At 36.8% G+C, this 16,306-nt stretch overlaps 2 long non-coding RNA genes across 4 annotated transcripts in view; one reads left to right on the top strand and one right to left on the bottom strand.

Annotated features, from left to right (window-relative positions):
* Positions 1-14,957, bottom strand: part of LOC133246574 (uncharacterized) — a 56,374-nt gene extending 41,417 nt beyond the window's left edge. For both annotated transcript variants that reach the window (XR_009736079.1, XR_009736078.1), the window contains exons 1-2: positions 12,961-14,957; positions 12,774-12,842 (exon numbers count right to left, since the gene is read on the bottom strand). This is a non-coding gene — a long non-coding RNA (uncharacterized LOC133246574). The remainder of the gene's footprint in view (positions 1-12,773; positions 12,843-12,960) is intronic.
* LOC133246582 (uncharacterized) overlaps positions 1-16,306 on the top strand; it is a 185,192-nt gene that overhangs the window by 76,947 nt on the left and 91,939 nt on the right. For both annotated transcript variants that reach the window (XR_009736082.1, XR_009736081.1), the window contains exon 2: positions 5,682-5,754. This is a non-coding gene — a long non-coding RNA (uncharacterized LOC133246582). The remainder of the gene's footprint in view (positions 1-5,681; positions 5,755-16,306) is intronic.

The following is a 16,306-nucleotide window of genomic DNA, read 5'->3' on the forward strand; positions in this document are numbered from 1 at the left end:
GCCTGGTGGCTGCTGTCTATGGGGTCACACAGAGTCGGACACGACTGAAGTGACGCAGCAGCAGCAGCAGCAGCAGCATGCATATGGTTGAATCTTATTCAGTGTTGAACATCAAAACTAATCATGTTTTTGACTGATCTATTAGTCAGTGGGGCCATGTATACTGGTCTACTTAGTTCTTAAGATGTTTTCAAAGGAAGACTATAGAGCAACAGCCTTGTTAAGATAATCACAGCAGACTTATCTTTAAATGGAAAATTTCAGGCTGGTATGAGTCAAAAAATTTCCTATGTACAAAACAAGACTTATTTACTAGATAGTTCAGTTCATTTCACAGTCACTCAGTCGTGTCCGACTCTTTGAGACCCCATGGACTGCAGCACGCCAGGCTTCCGTGTCCATTTACTAGATATATAAAATCTAAACCTCCGTGTCTGTCTAGAGGCTAAGAAAAGTATCACACGTGAGCATTAATTCATTCAGTGGATTTTTAAAGTAGTACTCTGCTAGAAACTAGGGATATAAAAATGATTAAAAATGAGCTTTGCCCTTAAGGAACTTACTCCCACAAGAAATAAATGAGTCAGATAAGTAAATCAGTTATTATAACTGATGAGGTATTAAAGTACAGCTTTCTGTGAAAGCACAAAAAAAGGGGAGATCTCGATTGGGACAGTAAGGTAAGAAGATAAAATACCAGAGGTTAAAGTTTAGGAACAAGAATTTAATTAGCTGAAGAAGGGCACCAAGGGCCAAGGAAAGGTGATGTATAAAATAGCATGATGAGCTTGGAAATGTCTTTTTGCAAACTTACAAAGAATTGGCTCCGTATTAAAAGAAGGGTGAGTGGAATGGTTAAAATACCCCTTACACAGATCAGACTCTCTCTGAGGTCTTCAGGGCCTTGTCTCATTTCCTTTTTCCTAATTCCTTTTCTTTTGCCCAAGGTTTTTGGATAGAACCGTATCAAAAGTCTAGTCTATGGTAATTTTAGAATTTGAGCTGCTGGCCTGCTGATGGGGTAAGTCAAATGGGCGTTCATGCTAATAACCTAGGTGAGAGCACAGAAGAGCAGTCATGGATGGGATCCCAGTATACTTGTGTGTGCCTCAGCAAGTTGTTGACTGTATGGAAATGATTTCTTTTTCTATGCCAGTGTTTCCTTTTGTCTGAATTCAGAGCCTTGAATAGGCTAACTTGTTGCAAAGGTCTCAAAAGTTTTACTTCATGAACAACATCAAGAAAAGGAGTTGAGACAGTTCTCAGGATTAGCTCTAGTGTATCTAGTATATCACATGGTAAAGGTGCTTATTAGAAATGTCTACTCTACCCACCTAATTCCTTTCCTAATTCCTTATCTTTCAGGAATCAGCTTAAATGACTTTTTTTTTTTTTCTGAGAAGCTTTGTCTCATCTTCTGTATTAGATCATGTCCCTCTGTTATATGCTTTCTTAGCACCCTGCAATTTTCCTTTGTAGTGCTGAATATGACTCCAGTTAAATACTAAATTATGTAATTAATGCTTTCACACCAGACTCTTTAAGTAGAATATTAGCTTTATGAGGGCAGGAGCTAGATTTTATGCTGCTGTATCTGCAATGCCTAGCAGCATTCCTGGCTCATAGCAGATGCTCAGTATTGATTTTTTGAAAATAATTCAGTTACTTGTTATCCCAGTTCCATTCAACAAATTGAAAAGTAGCAGAGCTTCTAAGTAAAACCAGATCTGTAGATCCTAGAGCTAACGGGAACTCCCAGGAATCTCGCAAAACTAACACAGGCTTCTAGGAGAGTTCAAATGATGGCTCTGGGTTATCTCCTCTTATTATTCTACCTGACCTCTCCTGATGGTATTTTGGCTCAAAACTAACCCAGCACCTTCTCATTCATTCGTGTCAGCAACTTGTTATTGTAACTTGCTTGCCTCAGGCCAGAGCTTCCTTCATTATTGAGTGCCAGATATGTTTGTCACTGTGCCAAATACTTGGGATAAAAACTTGGAAAGGCATGGACTTGACCTCAGGAGAGCCATAGGCTGCCATGAAGTGACAAGATCAGAGCAAGCTTCATCAATCTCCAGGGAACCATTGCTTGGAATTAGAAGACCATTGCCCTTTTAGAATAAAGAATTTGATCACTGTGAAAATGCACATCACCTTGGAAATCATAATTATTGTTAGCTGTTATCAAGTACTTCTGCCTTCATATAAATGAAAAATTGAGGAGCAGGTTTTGGCTCCGAGGTGTAGAAGGACAGAGAAAAGGCCTTTGGGAGTGTGAGAAGAAGAGGGACAGGAGAGCTAGTAAGTTGGGAAAGAGGTAAAAATGAAATAGCTAGAGCAACAGTGCCTAGCACATAGTAGACACAATTTACTCAAGGCAGTGCTTGAATAAAGGGCAAGTTTTACCTTAGGCTGTTTCTTTAGGTAGCTAGTGATTTCTGGTTGAGTAAAAGTTTACAAAATAGGAAACAGATGGCTCCAGCTGTTTGGGGTTGACGCCAAATCCCAGTTATGCTCACAAAGTAGGACTTCACAGGGAGACCGTACAAGATGTATTTTTTTTTTTTTTCTCTTCTAGCACCGTGAATTCAAGATTTCCATTTACTCTGGGGTGGTGGGGTGATAAATTGGGAGATTGGAATTAACATGTATGTTCAATTCAGTCACTCAGTCGTGTCCGACTCTTTGCGACCCCATGAATCTAGGGCCTCCCTGTCCATCACCAACTCCTGGAGTTCACTCAGACTCACGTACATCGAGTCAGTGCCACTGATCTCCAGTAGCATATTGGGTGCCTACTGTACTACTATATATAAAATAGTTAACTAATAAGGACCTTCGGTATAGCACGGGGAACTCTACTCTGTAATGGCCTATATGGGAAAAGAATCTTAAAAAACAGTGGATATTTGTATATGTATATCTGATTCACGTTGGTGTACACCTGAAACTAATACAACATTGTAAGTTAGCTATACCCCAATAAAAATTTAAAAGTTCAGTATCAAAAAAAGTTAGCATGATGGTAAAGAATCCACCTGCCAGTGAAGGAGAGACAAGAGACTAGGGTTCAATCCCTGGGTCGGGAAGATCCCCTTGGAAGAGGAAATGGCAACTGACTCCAGTATTCTTACTTGGAAAATCCTATGGACAGAGGAGCCTGTCAGGCTACAGTCCGTGGTGTTGCAGAGTCAAACATGACTGAGCGACTAAGCACAAATCAGAAAAAAAAAAAAAAAAAGGTTATATAAAGGAGTCATACACTGTTTTCAAAGGTTCCATGTAAGCTTGAGCTTAGATGCATATGCTGGGTTCTCTTAGCTATTTCAAACATTTTTTTAATCAAAGAAACTCCAATAGACTTAAATTGGTTATGAGAACTAGTGATGATGTTTCAAAAGAGGACAAATATACCATAATGGTGTCTGAATACTAAGATTTTTTTCTATGTCTGTGAGTATAATGCTTGCTTACACATACTAGCAAAGAACACAATTAGCATACTAATTTGATTCTCTACCTAAAGAATGAAGAATTGCTTTGACACAGACAGCTGTCCTTGAATGGCTGGGGTGACCTTTGGTCAGTTTTCCATCTGTCTTAGAGTAGTAAAAAGTCCAGATTTAGACACGTTTTAGCTGTATGACCTTGAGCAGCCTTCTTATGTTGCTTTTTCTCAGTATCTTCACCTGTAAAATGGAGGCACATCTAATATCTGACTCATGAGGTGGTAGTACAGGTTAAGTTAGCACCTTGCTTGCAATAGATATACCATATATATATATTTTTTTCACTCTAGTCTGAATCTGTGTATTCTGAGGAAGTCTGTAGTAGGTATAGGACTATCTACTTCTACCTGCCTCTAAAGAGAAAGAAGTAGAGAAAGATTTTAATGAATCTATTTTAAGAGAATTCTGCAGCTATGCAGAAGTCAGCACTTCTTTTTGCCCTGGCTCCCAGGGATATGAGGCTCCAAGGATAGAGGCACAGGGAGACAGCAAATGATTGCCGTTGGGGAACATCTTAGGCCCATCTCTCCAATGTCATTGGCAGCTTTAAGAATATCAGGTTGACAAATCTAAATAACACCAATTATAATTGCATGACCACAGTTTCTCAATATTGCCCTGTACTAACTTCCCTCTCCTGCCCTTTTCCCCCTCCTTAGACCAGTGGGTCTTAATCTTGGTTACACCTTGGAATCATCTGTGGAGCTTTAAAAACTACCGATGACTTGGTCCCATTCTCAGAGAGTCTGATTTTAATTGTCTTTTTAAAAGCTCTCCAGAAAGTCATTGCACTTTTGAGCACTGAAAATTTCAAAATTAATTTTGTTTTTCAATGTAAAGTCCAAGTTAACCCATGCCAAAAATGCAGTTAATAAAAAGAAATTGAGTCACAGGGCATAGAACTAATTTCATACTATTAAGAATATTTTGGTATCTTAAGGTTATTTGCTGTAAAAGTAAATGGCAACCCACTCCAGTATTCTTGCCTGGAGAATTCTATGGACAGAGGAGCCTAGTGAGCTACTGTCCATGGGATCGAAAAGAGTCAGACACGACTGAGCAACTAAGCAACACACACACACACACACACACACACACACACAGTTATTTAAAATCTAGTTTAATGTAAACACCCTCTGTCCTGCCCCGCCTCATAAAATTAAGGCTGTTGAGCCAACTTGGTATGAAAGGTACCAGGCTGGAAGGAGCAGAGCAGTAGGATTTGATCCTATCATTTACAGAAAGTTTCTTAAGAGGCAGTGGTAGTTCAGAGTGCTCTCTTGCATCTCTGGTTAGCTCTAGGGATCAAAGGATCTCCTCATTTATTAGCTCTTCTTGTTTGGCTGTTAGTTGTGCTAAATGGGTATTTTCAGCCCCACTGTCCACAAGACTTTGGTGTGTGTGTCATGATCTGCTGTGATTGAGATATGTTACAAGAAACGTGAAATGATAAGTTTTCGGGTTTAAGAATTAATTCCAGAAAACTCAAGGTTATCCTTGTAACAGCGTTGTTTTCACTCACTTGCACACCAGAACAGTATCCTGAATGGGAGAACATGGTGGAGTTACAATTACTATGGGGGACTGTCATTTGACATGTGTCCTTGTGGAACAAAGATTGGGGTTTTGCAAAAAATCCAATCTCCTAAGTCAAAAGCGTTCCTCACTGGGCCTCATTTGCAGCAGTGCATATTAATGGGGGTGGTGGAGGGAGCTGGACAAAGGGGCCTCTCTGTGTTCCAGTGCCCAGTCTTGTTTTTGGGGACAGAGAGGATCTTGTTTTCTTACATTGGGGAAGGAAGCTGGTGTACAAGGTCACACCTTAAGGCATCTTTGAACTGAAAATGGAAAAAACATCTTAAGTAACTCTACCAGGCTTTATCATCACAAAAATCAGTATATAAACAGGTCAAATGTAAACAAAATATTTTTAGGAAAAATAAGGACAAAAGTATTACATACTTAGGGGGTTCCTCTGATAATTTGAGTAATTGTGATCTGACCAGTAATTTTAATATTTTCTGCTGAACATGAAGGAATGGGGTACTCCGTTCAGCTTTTTCATTTGTTAGCTGAACTTGCTAGTTGAATAAAGAGAGAAATTGTCAGTTAGGTAATTTAGATCAACACTTTGTTGTTGTTGTTTTTTGCTTTTTTTTTGCTTTTCAGGGTTCCTGAGCAGAAGGGAAAATGAGCTTAAACATGAGGCTTGGAGGAGAAAGAAGGGCTGGGGAGAAATATGGTAAGCACTCAATAAGTGGCTGTAGGTGGTTGTCATGGTGGTGGTGATAATATTAATAAATCTCTCCTGAGAAAGTTTTCAAATCACAGGGAACTTTGATTTTTATGAGTACTTTGATTTTTATGAGTACTGAGCTATTTAAAGTATTATTTATTACTTTTGTGCTTAATTTTTTTTCTAGTAAGGAATTTGAATGCAAGATAAAGAGGGATTTTTGAAAAGCTTAGCATTCTCAAATTGAAATCACTTGAATCATGTTTTTAATTTTCCTTGTTTGTAACAAATGACTTAATTATACTTTGGCATCTTAATTTTCAGCTTCTCAACTTATTAGTGAGTAATATTATGTGGAGTCCTTTGAGTTAAATGGACACAATGTCAAATAAATTTGATTTTATTTTATAATGCAATCGATTAAATTGGGCAAGTAACATAAAATATATGTTGAAGATTTGATTCCTTGTGGCAGTATGGCAAATGAAGTGAAGGACTTTCAAAAAGTGTGATAGATTGCTGTTACCATCTTATTACTACTAATACTATTAGCAACAAAAAGTTTCAGAAAATTCATGGATACAGCTCAAGAAAAACTTGCTTATGGAGAGAAAATCAGGAATGTTTGGGGGGTACTTCCCTAATCTTTCAAAGCAGACACTATCCTGACTTCCCACAATACATTTGACTGGGTTGCTTCCTGAGACAGAAATCTGCAAGGCCTGGTCTGACACACGGCATTTGTTGCACTGCTAACATTGAAACATGGTATTTTCCTTTCCTTCCAGCTCTTAGTCTTTATTTTACTCTGCTCTTTATTTCACATTGCTTTTTATTTTACACTGACCCTAGGCTATTGGTGGCACTGTATGAAATCTCAGTTTTCTAGTCTAAAGATCTGTCACTGTTTACTGAGCTTTTATTGTCACTAGAGACAGCTTTGCATTTTAATACAGTTTCCAGTCCTCTAGGACCCTCTCCCCTGAAACAACTCCAGCTCCCCAGGGCTGCTGCAGAGTGGAGCAGAGAGAGGAGACGCTTTTGTGGACAGTGATGCTGATGGTAGATAACTCCAGCTGTCATTACAAGATCATCCAGATAAGGGGGGGACAATCAAGTAGGGCTTACAGTCCACTTGAGTTTTTCTGATTGTAAAACCAGCCATTTTTCAATTTAAATAATTTAAGGATTCCTGCTTCTCTATACTCTAAGGCTCATTTAGCCTCTTATTAGCTAACTGTTTCTCCAGTTCAAGAGGTAGAAGGGAGGAGTGCAGATTTTTTGTTATTGTTAATTCACAGCAGTGGGTAGTGGTGTGTAAATAAAAAATAAGCCAAACAAATTTGATGAGAAGAGAGAATAGAAATCCATGCAAGTAATCATAATTGATTTTTAAAAGTTAATTAAAAGGAATAAAACAGGACAAATAGTGCAGTGGCCTAGCATATTATCAACAGGCAAATGACAGAGAGGAGAATGAATTAGAAAATTGATTCCCAGCTAACTAGAACAAGACACCAGACTAACACAGCTCTTAATTTTAAACTTGAAAATCCCAAATTCTTTACTAAGTCCTTTCCTCATAGTATTCTGACAATGATATTATCTCACATTATTTCCATTGAAGGAATTGCTGGGAGGAGTTGGAGGGAAAGAACAAAATGAAGTTGTGATTTCCTAGAGAATGCAGCTCAGAACCAATTTACAGAATCACCTGTGGCACATCAGTGATGGCAAATGTAGCCAATAAACCATAGGTCTTCCTTTTTTCTCTCTTAGTTGTAAGCTTTTTTATTTTTCTCTTATAAATTTTGCAGCCTTTCCTTCTTCCTAAATTTCTATGATCAAAGACCAGTAATCTACAATATTTACTTTCAAGTAGCATATACAGGAGCTACCCCTCAGGTCATTGACTTCTACTCAAGAAAACAGACCTGAGGAAACCATCCAGTAAGAAGGCAAGGCTCTTCCTAAACCTTTCAAGAACATCTTTTGGTAGGACTATGTCTAACATTTTTGTGTAGGCATTCTTGGGCTGGGATAGTTCTAGAGAATCATGTACTAGCTGAACCCACGGGCCTGTCTTTTCCTTTGCTTAGGAGACATCTGCTCAGATGAAGACACAGATTCCCCAGTATAGAGGTCAGAGCCTGAGCTAGTAGAGTTAATTAAAGAAAATATTTCCTAACAGAAGTAGGGCTTGAATCTGATGGAGGGATATTCCTGAATTATTAGAAAGACAGTGATGACATGCAGCCTGTTGTTGAACAAGCAAGGTCTTTAGCTTACACTTGAAAAAGAATTATCTTATATAGAAGGTAACATTAATAACTAAGCAGTTACAATAGGAGGAAAGAGCAGAAAACACTGTGTTGCATTTTCTTTCTCCCCCCATCCTCTTCCCTCCCTTCCTTTCGGCAGTTCTTCCCTCCTTCCTCCTTTGCTTTCTTTTCTTTCTTTCCATTCCTACCCATCTCCCTTGTTATAAACAATGGAAGCCCATCTTTGGATTATTAGAGAATTATCATAGATCTAATTGATGCATAAGTAGACCTCAGGAGAATATGGCATATCTCTATTCAAAGAACAGATTGTAAACAGATTGATATTCTGCTTTTCTTTTTTCCTTTCCCTCTTCTCTCATTTTAGAATTAGGGAAAACAAAAATAACCAGATGTGAGTGCCAGAGAGAGCTAAAATTGCTTGTGCTTCTTCTATTTCCTTTTCTTTTTTAGACACTAGAGCACTTGGGGTGATTTTTTTTCCTGAAGCTCTGTAAGATCATGGGCCCCAATTGATTTCCTCACTACTATAGTCCTGGCATTTAGTATTGTGCCTACATATTTGTTGAGTGATTGAATTAATGGGATGTCTATTAATATCCTGTCCAAAAAATTGAGGATAAAGGATGGGTAAATACAGAACCAGTTAACATAAATAACATAAACATTATGTTTTCTTTAATTTTATTTTCTTTAATCTGCAAAAGTTCTATAGAGAATTTCCCAAAACGTATTTAACAAAACGTTAGCTCTGAAGAATAGATAGATTTTTAAAATGCAAAATAGGTGAGGAAAGTCTATGAAAAAAATTGTTTAGGATACTCCATATTATACAAAGTTCAAAGAGATATTTACAATATGATTTCTCAGAGTTTTTCAGGTCCAAATTGTCACTGTAAATGTCTTAGAGCAGGATATAACATGCTACATTTTAAAGATTATTTGACTATGTTCCTCTTTTACTTGGCACATCTTATAGAAAGACTATTCCATAAAACACAGTTTGGGAAAAGTAGCATCTTCATTCAGCTTTACTTTCTTTAATTATCTTTTGAATTTAAGTTCTAATTTCTTTCACTGTACACGATACCCTTAAGCACAAAATGTGAATACAATTAACAGTACTGAATTTTACACATAAAAATAGTTAAGATGGTTAATTTTATGTTCTGTTTTTTTAAATCACAATTAAAAGTTTAAAAATACTCCCCAAATATTACTTTACTAAAAATAGATGAATCAGTATTTTACCTAAGGGCTATAATAATGAACCAAAAATTTAATGTTATTGCCAAATAAAGGGCATGATTTGGGGCTACAACCTTTACTCAGTTGTATTACATATCTGGATGCTGTATTCTCAGTAAGTATCTTGGTTTTGAACATTGACTTATGGATCTCTTAGTGTGTGTTTTTAGTAATATTGTTTAGGATGACTATGCAAAAAGATCTGTAGATGTGTAGGGAAAGTTTATTGTGGTTTAGTAGAGTGAGTTTAAGACTAAGGCACAAGAAATTGCGCCAAAAAATTGATATTGTTACTGACTCGGAGTGGTACATTAAGTAAACCCTGGTTATCTTATGGATAACGTTTCTTTATCCATAAGATATTTACTTCTTCCTTCCAGCATGGTTATCCCATCTTACATGGAACTCTAACAGTCACAGCAGATAAAGGCAAGAGGTAAGAGGCTACTTGGCCTCCCTTCCTCCATGGCCCTAAGTATCCCCAGAGAGCCCGAGAGCTCAAGGGAACATAGTTTGAAAATCATGATGTTAGATAATCTTTAGTTTTACCCAAGCCTTTTTCCTACCACTTGAAGTAAGACTGAAGCAGAAAAGAATATTTGTGTCCATATTAAAGCCTGTGAACCCCTGTAATGTTATACAGACTCACACAGCATTTAGCTATTACAGAATGTAGAATACTGCCATACCACATGTGGCAAGCACCTTTTGAATTTCAACATATATTTTAGATTAAAAAATAAGAAAAATATTACCAGAATGTATCCTTCCCTCAGTCATTTTATGGATACATTTCAAGATACCAACATGATGGTGGATTAAATTTGAATGCAAATATTGTCACTGAGAAGTTGCCCATTTGTATGGTTTCTAAGACTCTCTTATTTTTAATGAGCAAGGTTTTACTAAAAACAAAAAGTGTTAATTACATAAATATGCGTATTCTTTTCAAAGCATACACTATATTATGGTTAAAAAAATAGAAAAATGAATGCAAAACTATTTCAACAGAAGTACTGCTTCTTGAACAGCCTTTAAAATTATGACATGTTTACTGGGAAAATACGTTACTTGTGACAGGGGTTACAAAAGCAATATTAACCTTCTTGAAATTTAATAGCAAAGCCAGACATGTAAAAATCAGTACCAGACATGGTCACATAACTACTTTTGTTAAGATTGTATGTAGGATAAAACAGATATTTAAAACTACATTAAGATGTGGGTAAGTAAATGGGCCTTTAGAAGATTCACAGCACACATGCATCATGAATAAAATCTTGATGCAGATTGTGCTAAGGATAGCATTCTTGGAAATGAAAAACCTTGTTTTTTTCTTTTGCTTCTGTTATATTAGGGACTGTTGCTTTTGCAACAAGGTGTCAGACATTAAATTTGCCCTTACATATACATATATCTATCTTTTGAAGGCAGGCATTTGTTTACACTGACAAGCTGCCAAACACTTTTGCTGCATTTAATATGTGACTAATGAGTTTTTCTCATTTATAATCAAAGAGGATGTTTGCTTCTGCAAAAAAATATATGATTTACCTAAACATAGCATTGATATTAAGCCAAGAACTCCATGGTAGTAGTTTAAAGATGTGATGAAATATAGATTATAAAATTTTACTTACCATCAAATACAAGTTTGTTTTACAAAATAATTTTTTTCTGAAATTTATTGTGTCACTATAATTTTATCATATAATGTTATTTATCATGTAACATTGATATTTAAAAGAGATTCATGTTTTAAATTATTTCATTGTTTTTATAACCCTAAAATATTTCATTAAAATCTCTGAAAGTGTTTTTACTTATTTTAGAGAGTGCTCTAGCTTGACACATATTAAAAAAATAAAGGTCAAAAGTCATAAAGGATAATAGCTGATGGTTTTGATAATGCTAATTATATATTACTGAGAATAAAAGTAGAAAAGGAAATATGAATACTAAAGAAAGATAAACATCCCAATGCTGGATTTAAAAAAAATAATGAAAAAACTCTTAAAATGTCTTTGTACTTCACTGTCATAATTCAAAGACATAATGAAGCCTGAATTAAAAATGTCAGTTTCTGTGAGTGTTGATAACTTGGTTCTTTGTTGGGCAAGTCAAAATGTGTCTGTTTGATAGGCAAAAATGACAGACTAAAAATGGGAGAAGTTGGATCTAAAAAAAGAAACACACACACATACACAGACACTCGACTTTAAAAAAGGTCCATAATGTACTTAAAGGAGAAGACCTGTAGGGTAGGAGGCAGTATCTTTAGGAAGTCACCGAGCAGCACTAAAAGGCAATGTCCACGGCCAATCAAAACGATTTCTGTGACTGCTGGGGCTCTTGCATCCCCATCTTTACACTAGACTGGAAACCCTTTGTACTAATTACCAGACTGTACCAGATTTTCTGGTTCAGTTCAATCCTATAATTGACTGACAGTGATGGGCAAGGAAGGGGAAAAATTCAGGCTCAACACTGCAAGCAGAGGGTCAGAAATGGTTTCACAGAGAGCTGGTCACAGCCTGGCACTAAAAGCAGGGTTAAGCAAGCATCATCAGCACTTTCTTCTAATTCTCAGGTTAAAAAGGAAATGAGGAAGAAAAAACAACAGTCCAGGCTGTTCTCCTCTTACAGACCAGTTCTTAGCGTGCAACCATTTTGCAAAAAATAGAGAATAGCTTCATGTGTAAATGGTAATTTTAGATGTCATTAATTTTTATTTTGCTTTTTGGAAATAGAGGTTTTTCTCCAAGAACTCAAATAGGGTCATTTTGCTAAAGTTCAACAGTCTTTTGTTTATTTACAGAAACTCGCTCCTCTCCTACTTGGATAACTGTGGTAATTCTAGGAAAAACAATGCTGCTATTTAATTCCTAGGGCTAAAAAAATCATTAAAGTGCAAGTCTTATTTAGAGAGCCTGTGATAGGTTACGTAATCAAACTTAAGGATTTGAAAGCATCATAATTCTCACCTCTTTTGCTTGTTTGTAATTCTCTGATTTGGATTTACTGTATGTCTTTAGTAATAAAATGGTTTAGTAATAAAGTAAAATACATGAACCCATACTTTTTAAAACAAAAGTTTGAATAATAATTTACATGACTTGCAGTTAATTCATTAAAGAAATAGAACACATTGAGCACTGGATTAAAGACTTAATCGGCTGACCATCATTTGTTATTTGCTTAGAACTGTTCTCCTCCCACTTTATTTGTAACCAAAAGAGCAACCTCTAGCTTTAGCTACACCAAACATTAAAAAAGCAGGTGCCAGAATCAGGGTCAAAATGAGACTCAGGCCATTCAGTAGGCAAGTGAGAATTATGTACTATCTTGTTGAGGTCAATTGACTTGAAATTTAATCACAGGTTAAGCCCCCTTTCTTTCCAGGCTAAAGAGTAAGCAACACCTGTGCCAGCAGCAGCTCACATTGCAGTTGACATAGCAGCCAGTTCAATTTTTAGTTACAAGTCAATTACTTACAGGAATAGAAAGGGAACATTTCATTCATTCCATGGATGGTCACTTTCCCGGAGAAACCTGTCAGGCTTTCTTTCTCCAAAAGAAGAAAAGAGAAGAAAAAAGTGAAAGTTAAAAATAAGTGATATGCTGCAAAAGTTCTAGAGCTAGGCCAGCACACTACAGCAGAGAAGTTGCGCAAATGGCTTACCTTCCAAATACTGAACAGAGCTGTCTTGGCAATGAGGCCTATCCCTGCTGATAAGTCCTGGGACTTGCCTCATCAGAGAATCAAAACAGGTGAAATGATAATAGGTGATCTACACCTGAGAAGAGGGCCAGCTAACTGTATGAAAGGAGAGAGCAAATGAGTAAACTGTCTTTCCCCAGCTACAGTCAGCCCTTGTGCAAGGGGAGTTTCAAATGCACTGGCTATAGACTTTTGTCCAAAGCTGTGGTTCTTTTTTTTTCCTCTTTTTTTCTTCTTTCTTTCTTTTCTTTCTTTCTTTTTTTTTTTTTCCTTAGTGAAGCTAGATTAGTTCATACAAAACTCAACAATACAGCACTGAAACCCATTGTTGATATTCAACATTTTTCACATAGCGGAACAGAATAGACAATACGGTATCTAGGAAACCATGGGCTGGATTACAAACTGATGATATCTCATCCTTCTGGGGGCCTGTAATCCTTTTTATTACCTACCACAGTAAAAAAAAAAAATCACTGTGTGTGGGGGAAGCTCTTTCAGAATAAATCAGTAACATTGCTATTCTTAGGTAAATAGGATAAATTAAAATGAAGTCTTGCTTGTAACACTAAATCCCAAGTGCCATTTGCCTTTTATGCAAGTTAATGATTTTTAAATCTATCTTAACCTTTATATGAGCTTCCATAGGTTTAAAACATTAAAATATTTGTAGAAATTTGCTTAATAACAGTGTTTAAAATTAACTTGGACTTTCAATTTCTTATGATAAATACCTGGAAAGTTCATTTCAAAGAACCCATATTGATGCTAAGGGCTGAGTACAAAATAATTTTCATTAATTTGTATTAAAATACTTGTGTTGGATTATTAATATACTATATTTATTTCCTCCATTAAGAACACACTGAACTCCAAAATTTGGGGGCTTACTTTCCTGATATCTAGTTTAATACATTTTTTTAAACTTTTTTGACCCCATGTCATTTAAATTGTTCATTGTTTTTAAATGCATTTCCTGATCATGTTTAACTGCAAAGCCATTCTATGCGAGGAAGTTATGCCTATTAACCTTTTAGAAATCTGGTCCAATCCCTTTTTAAGATGCAATCCAGTTCCCATACTTTTCTTAAGCCTGCAAATGGTCTAGGTAGCCACAGAAGTGATTGTTCCTACCAGTTTCTTTTCATCACTTCTGCAATTGACCAATTGACAACTGATTGATGGTTATCTTTTCACTTCAACAATGAAAGAAATTACCATCACTATAGCTATGTACAGTAAATGCCTCCAGAGTAAATTACATGATTCTAAAATTCTCCTTAGCTCACTTAGTAAAACATCAACACAAAAAAGTTTCTTTTTGCGCCTCCTTTCCTGTACCACAGATTTGGCCTTTTCTGTCAGCTGCAAAAAAAGAACTTGACAGCTTCTTTAAAAAGAGGAGTATAAAGGAACTTGAATAAAGGATGGCACTGGGCCTGTCTCAAGCAAGTGGCCATTCTTTGCACTTGGAAAAAAACTAGGCATGTGAGCACAGATAAGCCCTATAAGAATACTCTAACGATCATTCCCAGTGACCTTGAGATTCTCTTTCCTTCTGTAACCATTCCTGAACATCAGACTGACAACATAGATTCTGAACATGAATCTCCAACTTATTTTGAGTAGGTGTTGTTTCTCATTGAAAAGATAACATCCTTAAAAATTTAAACTCCTTTACTGCACTGCAAAGACTCCCCCTGCTCTTTCTAAAAGTGCTCAAACAAGTGCTATTATGCAAGTGTCACATTCGTTATGATATGTTGATGGCCATGAGGTTTAAATTCCACCACCAAATCTAAACTTAAATGTCTATTTTTTTTCCTCACATCAAAGTCCTGAATCTTGTCAAAGATGGATATTCAAACATTTTTTCTATTCCCGTACAATTAAAGTTATTATTATTATTTTTGGTGATGTAAATATGCTATGAAAGATTGAACTGATTTACTCTCTTATTCCACTCCCATCCCTCTATAAGATCTTGTTTAAAAGTGAAAAAACACACCCAAACAGACAAGAAACATGACTTCTCACTATTTCGCCTTGATGTCCTAAGTCCATAGAATTTGTTTTATTGAATGTCACAGCGTAAACTGAACTACAGTTTTATTGTGTAGAATGACTTGACAGTGTTCGCAGCTTTTTCTCTCTCAATGTTAGGCTCCTCTGTCCATAGTATTTTCCAGGCAAGAATACTGGAGAGGGTTGCCATTTCCTTTTCCAGGGGATCTTCCTGACCCAGAGATTGAACTCTTGTTTCTTGCGTCTCCTGCATTGGCAGGTGAATTCTTTACCATTGCATCACCTAGGAGCCCCACATATTCTATAAATATATGTATGTGAGAGCATTAGATACTGTCACTCGATACTGGCATACTGACAGCACTAAATAAGTTTTGTTTACTTAAACAAATTAATGTCTTCCCTGTTACCTTTGCTGTACTTGCTATAGCAGTGATATTATTATTCAAAATATCCCAGATAAAATTCATGAAACATCACTTTTATATCTTTACACTTGCTCTCCAAAGACCTATGTACTAGTCTAGTCTATAGCAGGTCATACAAGCATTAATAGAACTGCTTTGAAGATGATCTGATCTTCCATCTTAACCCACAACATCACTGTTGGAATAACCTCTCTCTGACTCTGCTTTTGCCATGTTACATACACCTTGGTTTTAAAATCTATGATACTTCTCTCTCTGTTTTTTTGTGTGTGTATATGTGTGTGTGTGTGAATCAAGAAAAGTAGAATTATATGATACAACGTAGGTTTGGTGGTTAAAGAATCTGCCTGCAATACAGGAGACCTGGGTTTGATCCCTGGGTCAGGAAGATCCCCTGGAGAAGGGAATGGCTACCCATTCCAGTATTCCTGCCTGGAGAATTCCATGGACATAGGAGCCTGGTGGCCTACAGTCCATAGGGTCAAAAAGAGTTGGACAGGACTGAGCGGCTAACTCTTTCCTTTCTTCTGTTTGGTTCTTGGGCATCATTTGTGGTGTAAGGGAAACAGGGACCTGGTTAACAGAGGTGATCCTCTGCTTGCTGACAGGTACTGAGTGGTGCCGTAACACCAGCAAGGAGCAGCCTTCCTGTATCCTGCTTACACTGGGTGAACCTCTGGAGGGTCATACTTATTTTTGGGTCCTCAGTTTTGAGAAGGATACTTCAAATCAGAGGTTGACAAGTATTATTAACTCAGGTGGGTTGGACTCTGGAAAACACGTGAGTGATGGTTGAAAGAATTGGGCTGCTGCTGCTAAGTCGCTTCAGTCGTGTCCGACTCTCTGCTAAGTCG

The sequence above is a fragment of the Bos javanicus genome, chromosome 1 (genome assembly GCF_032452875.1).
Source record: "Bos javanicus breed banteng chromosome 1, ARS-OSU_banteng_1.0, whole genome shotgun sequence".
NCBI classification, from domain to species: domain Eukaryota; kingdom Metazoa; phylum Chordata; class Mammalia; order Artiodactyla; family Bovidae; genus Bos; species Bos javanicus.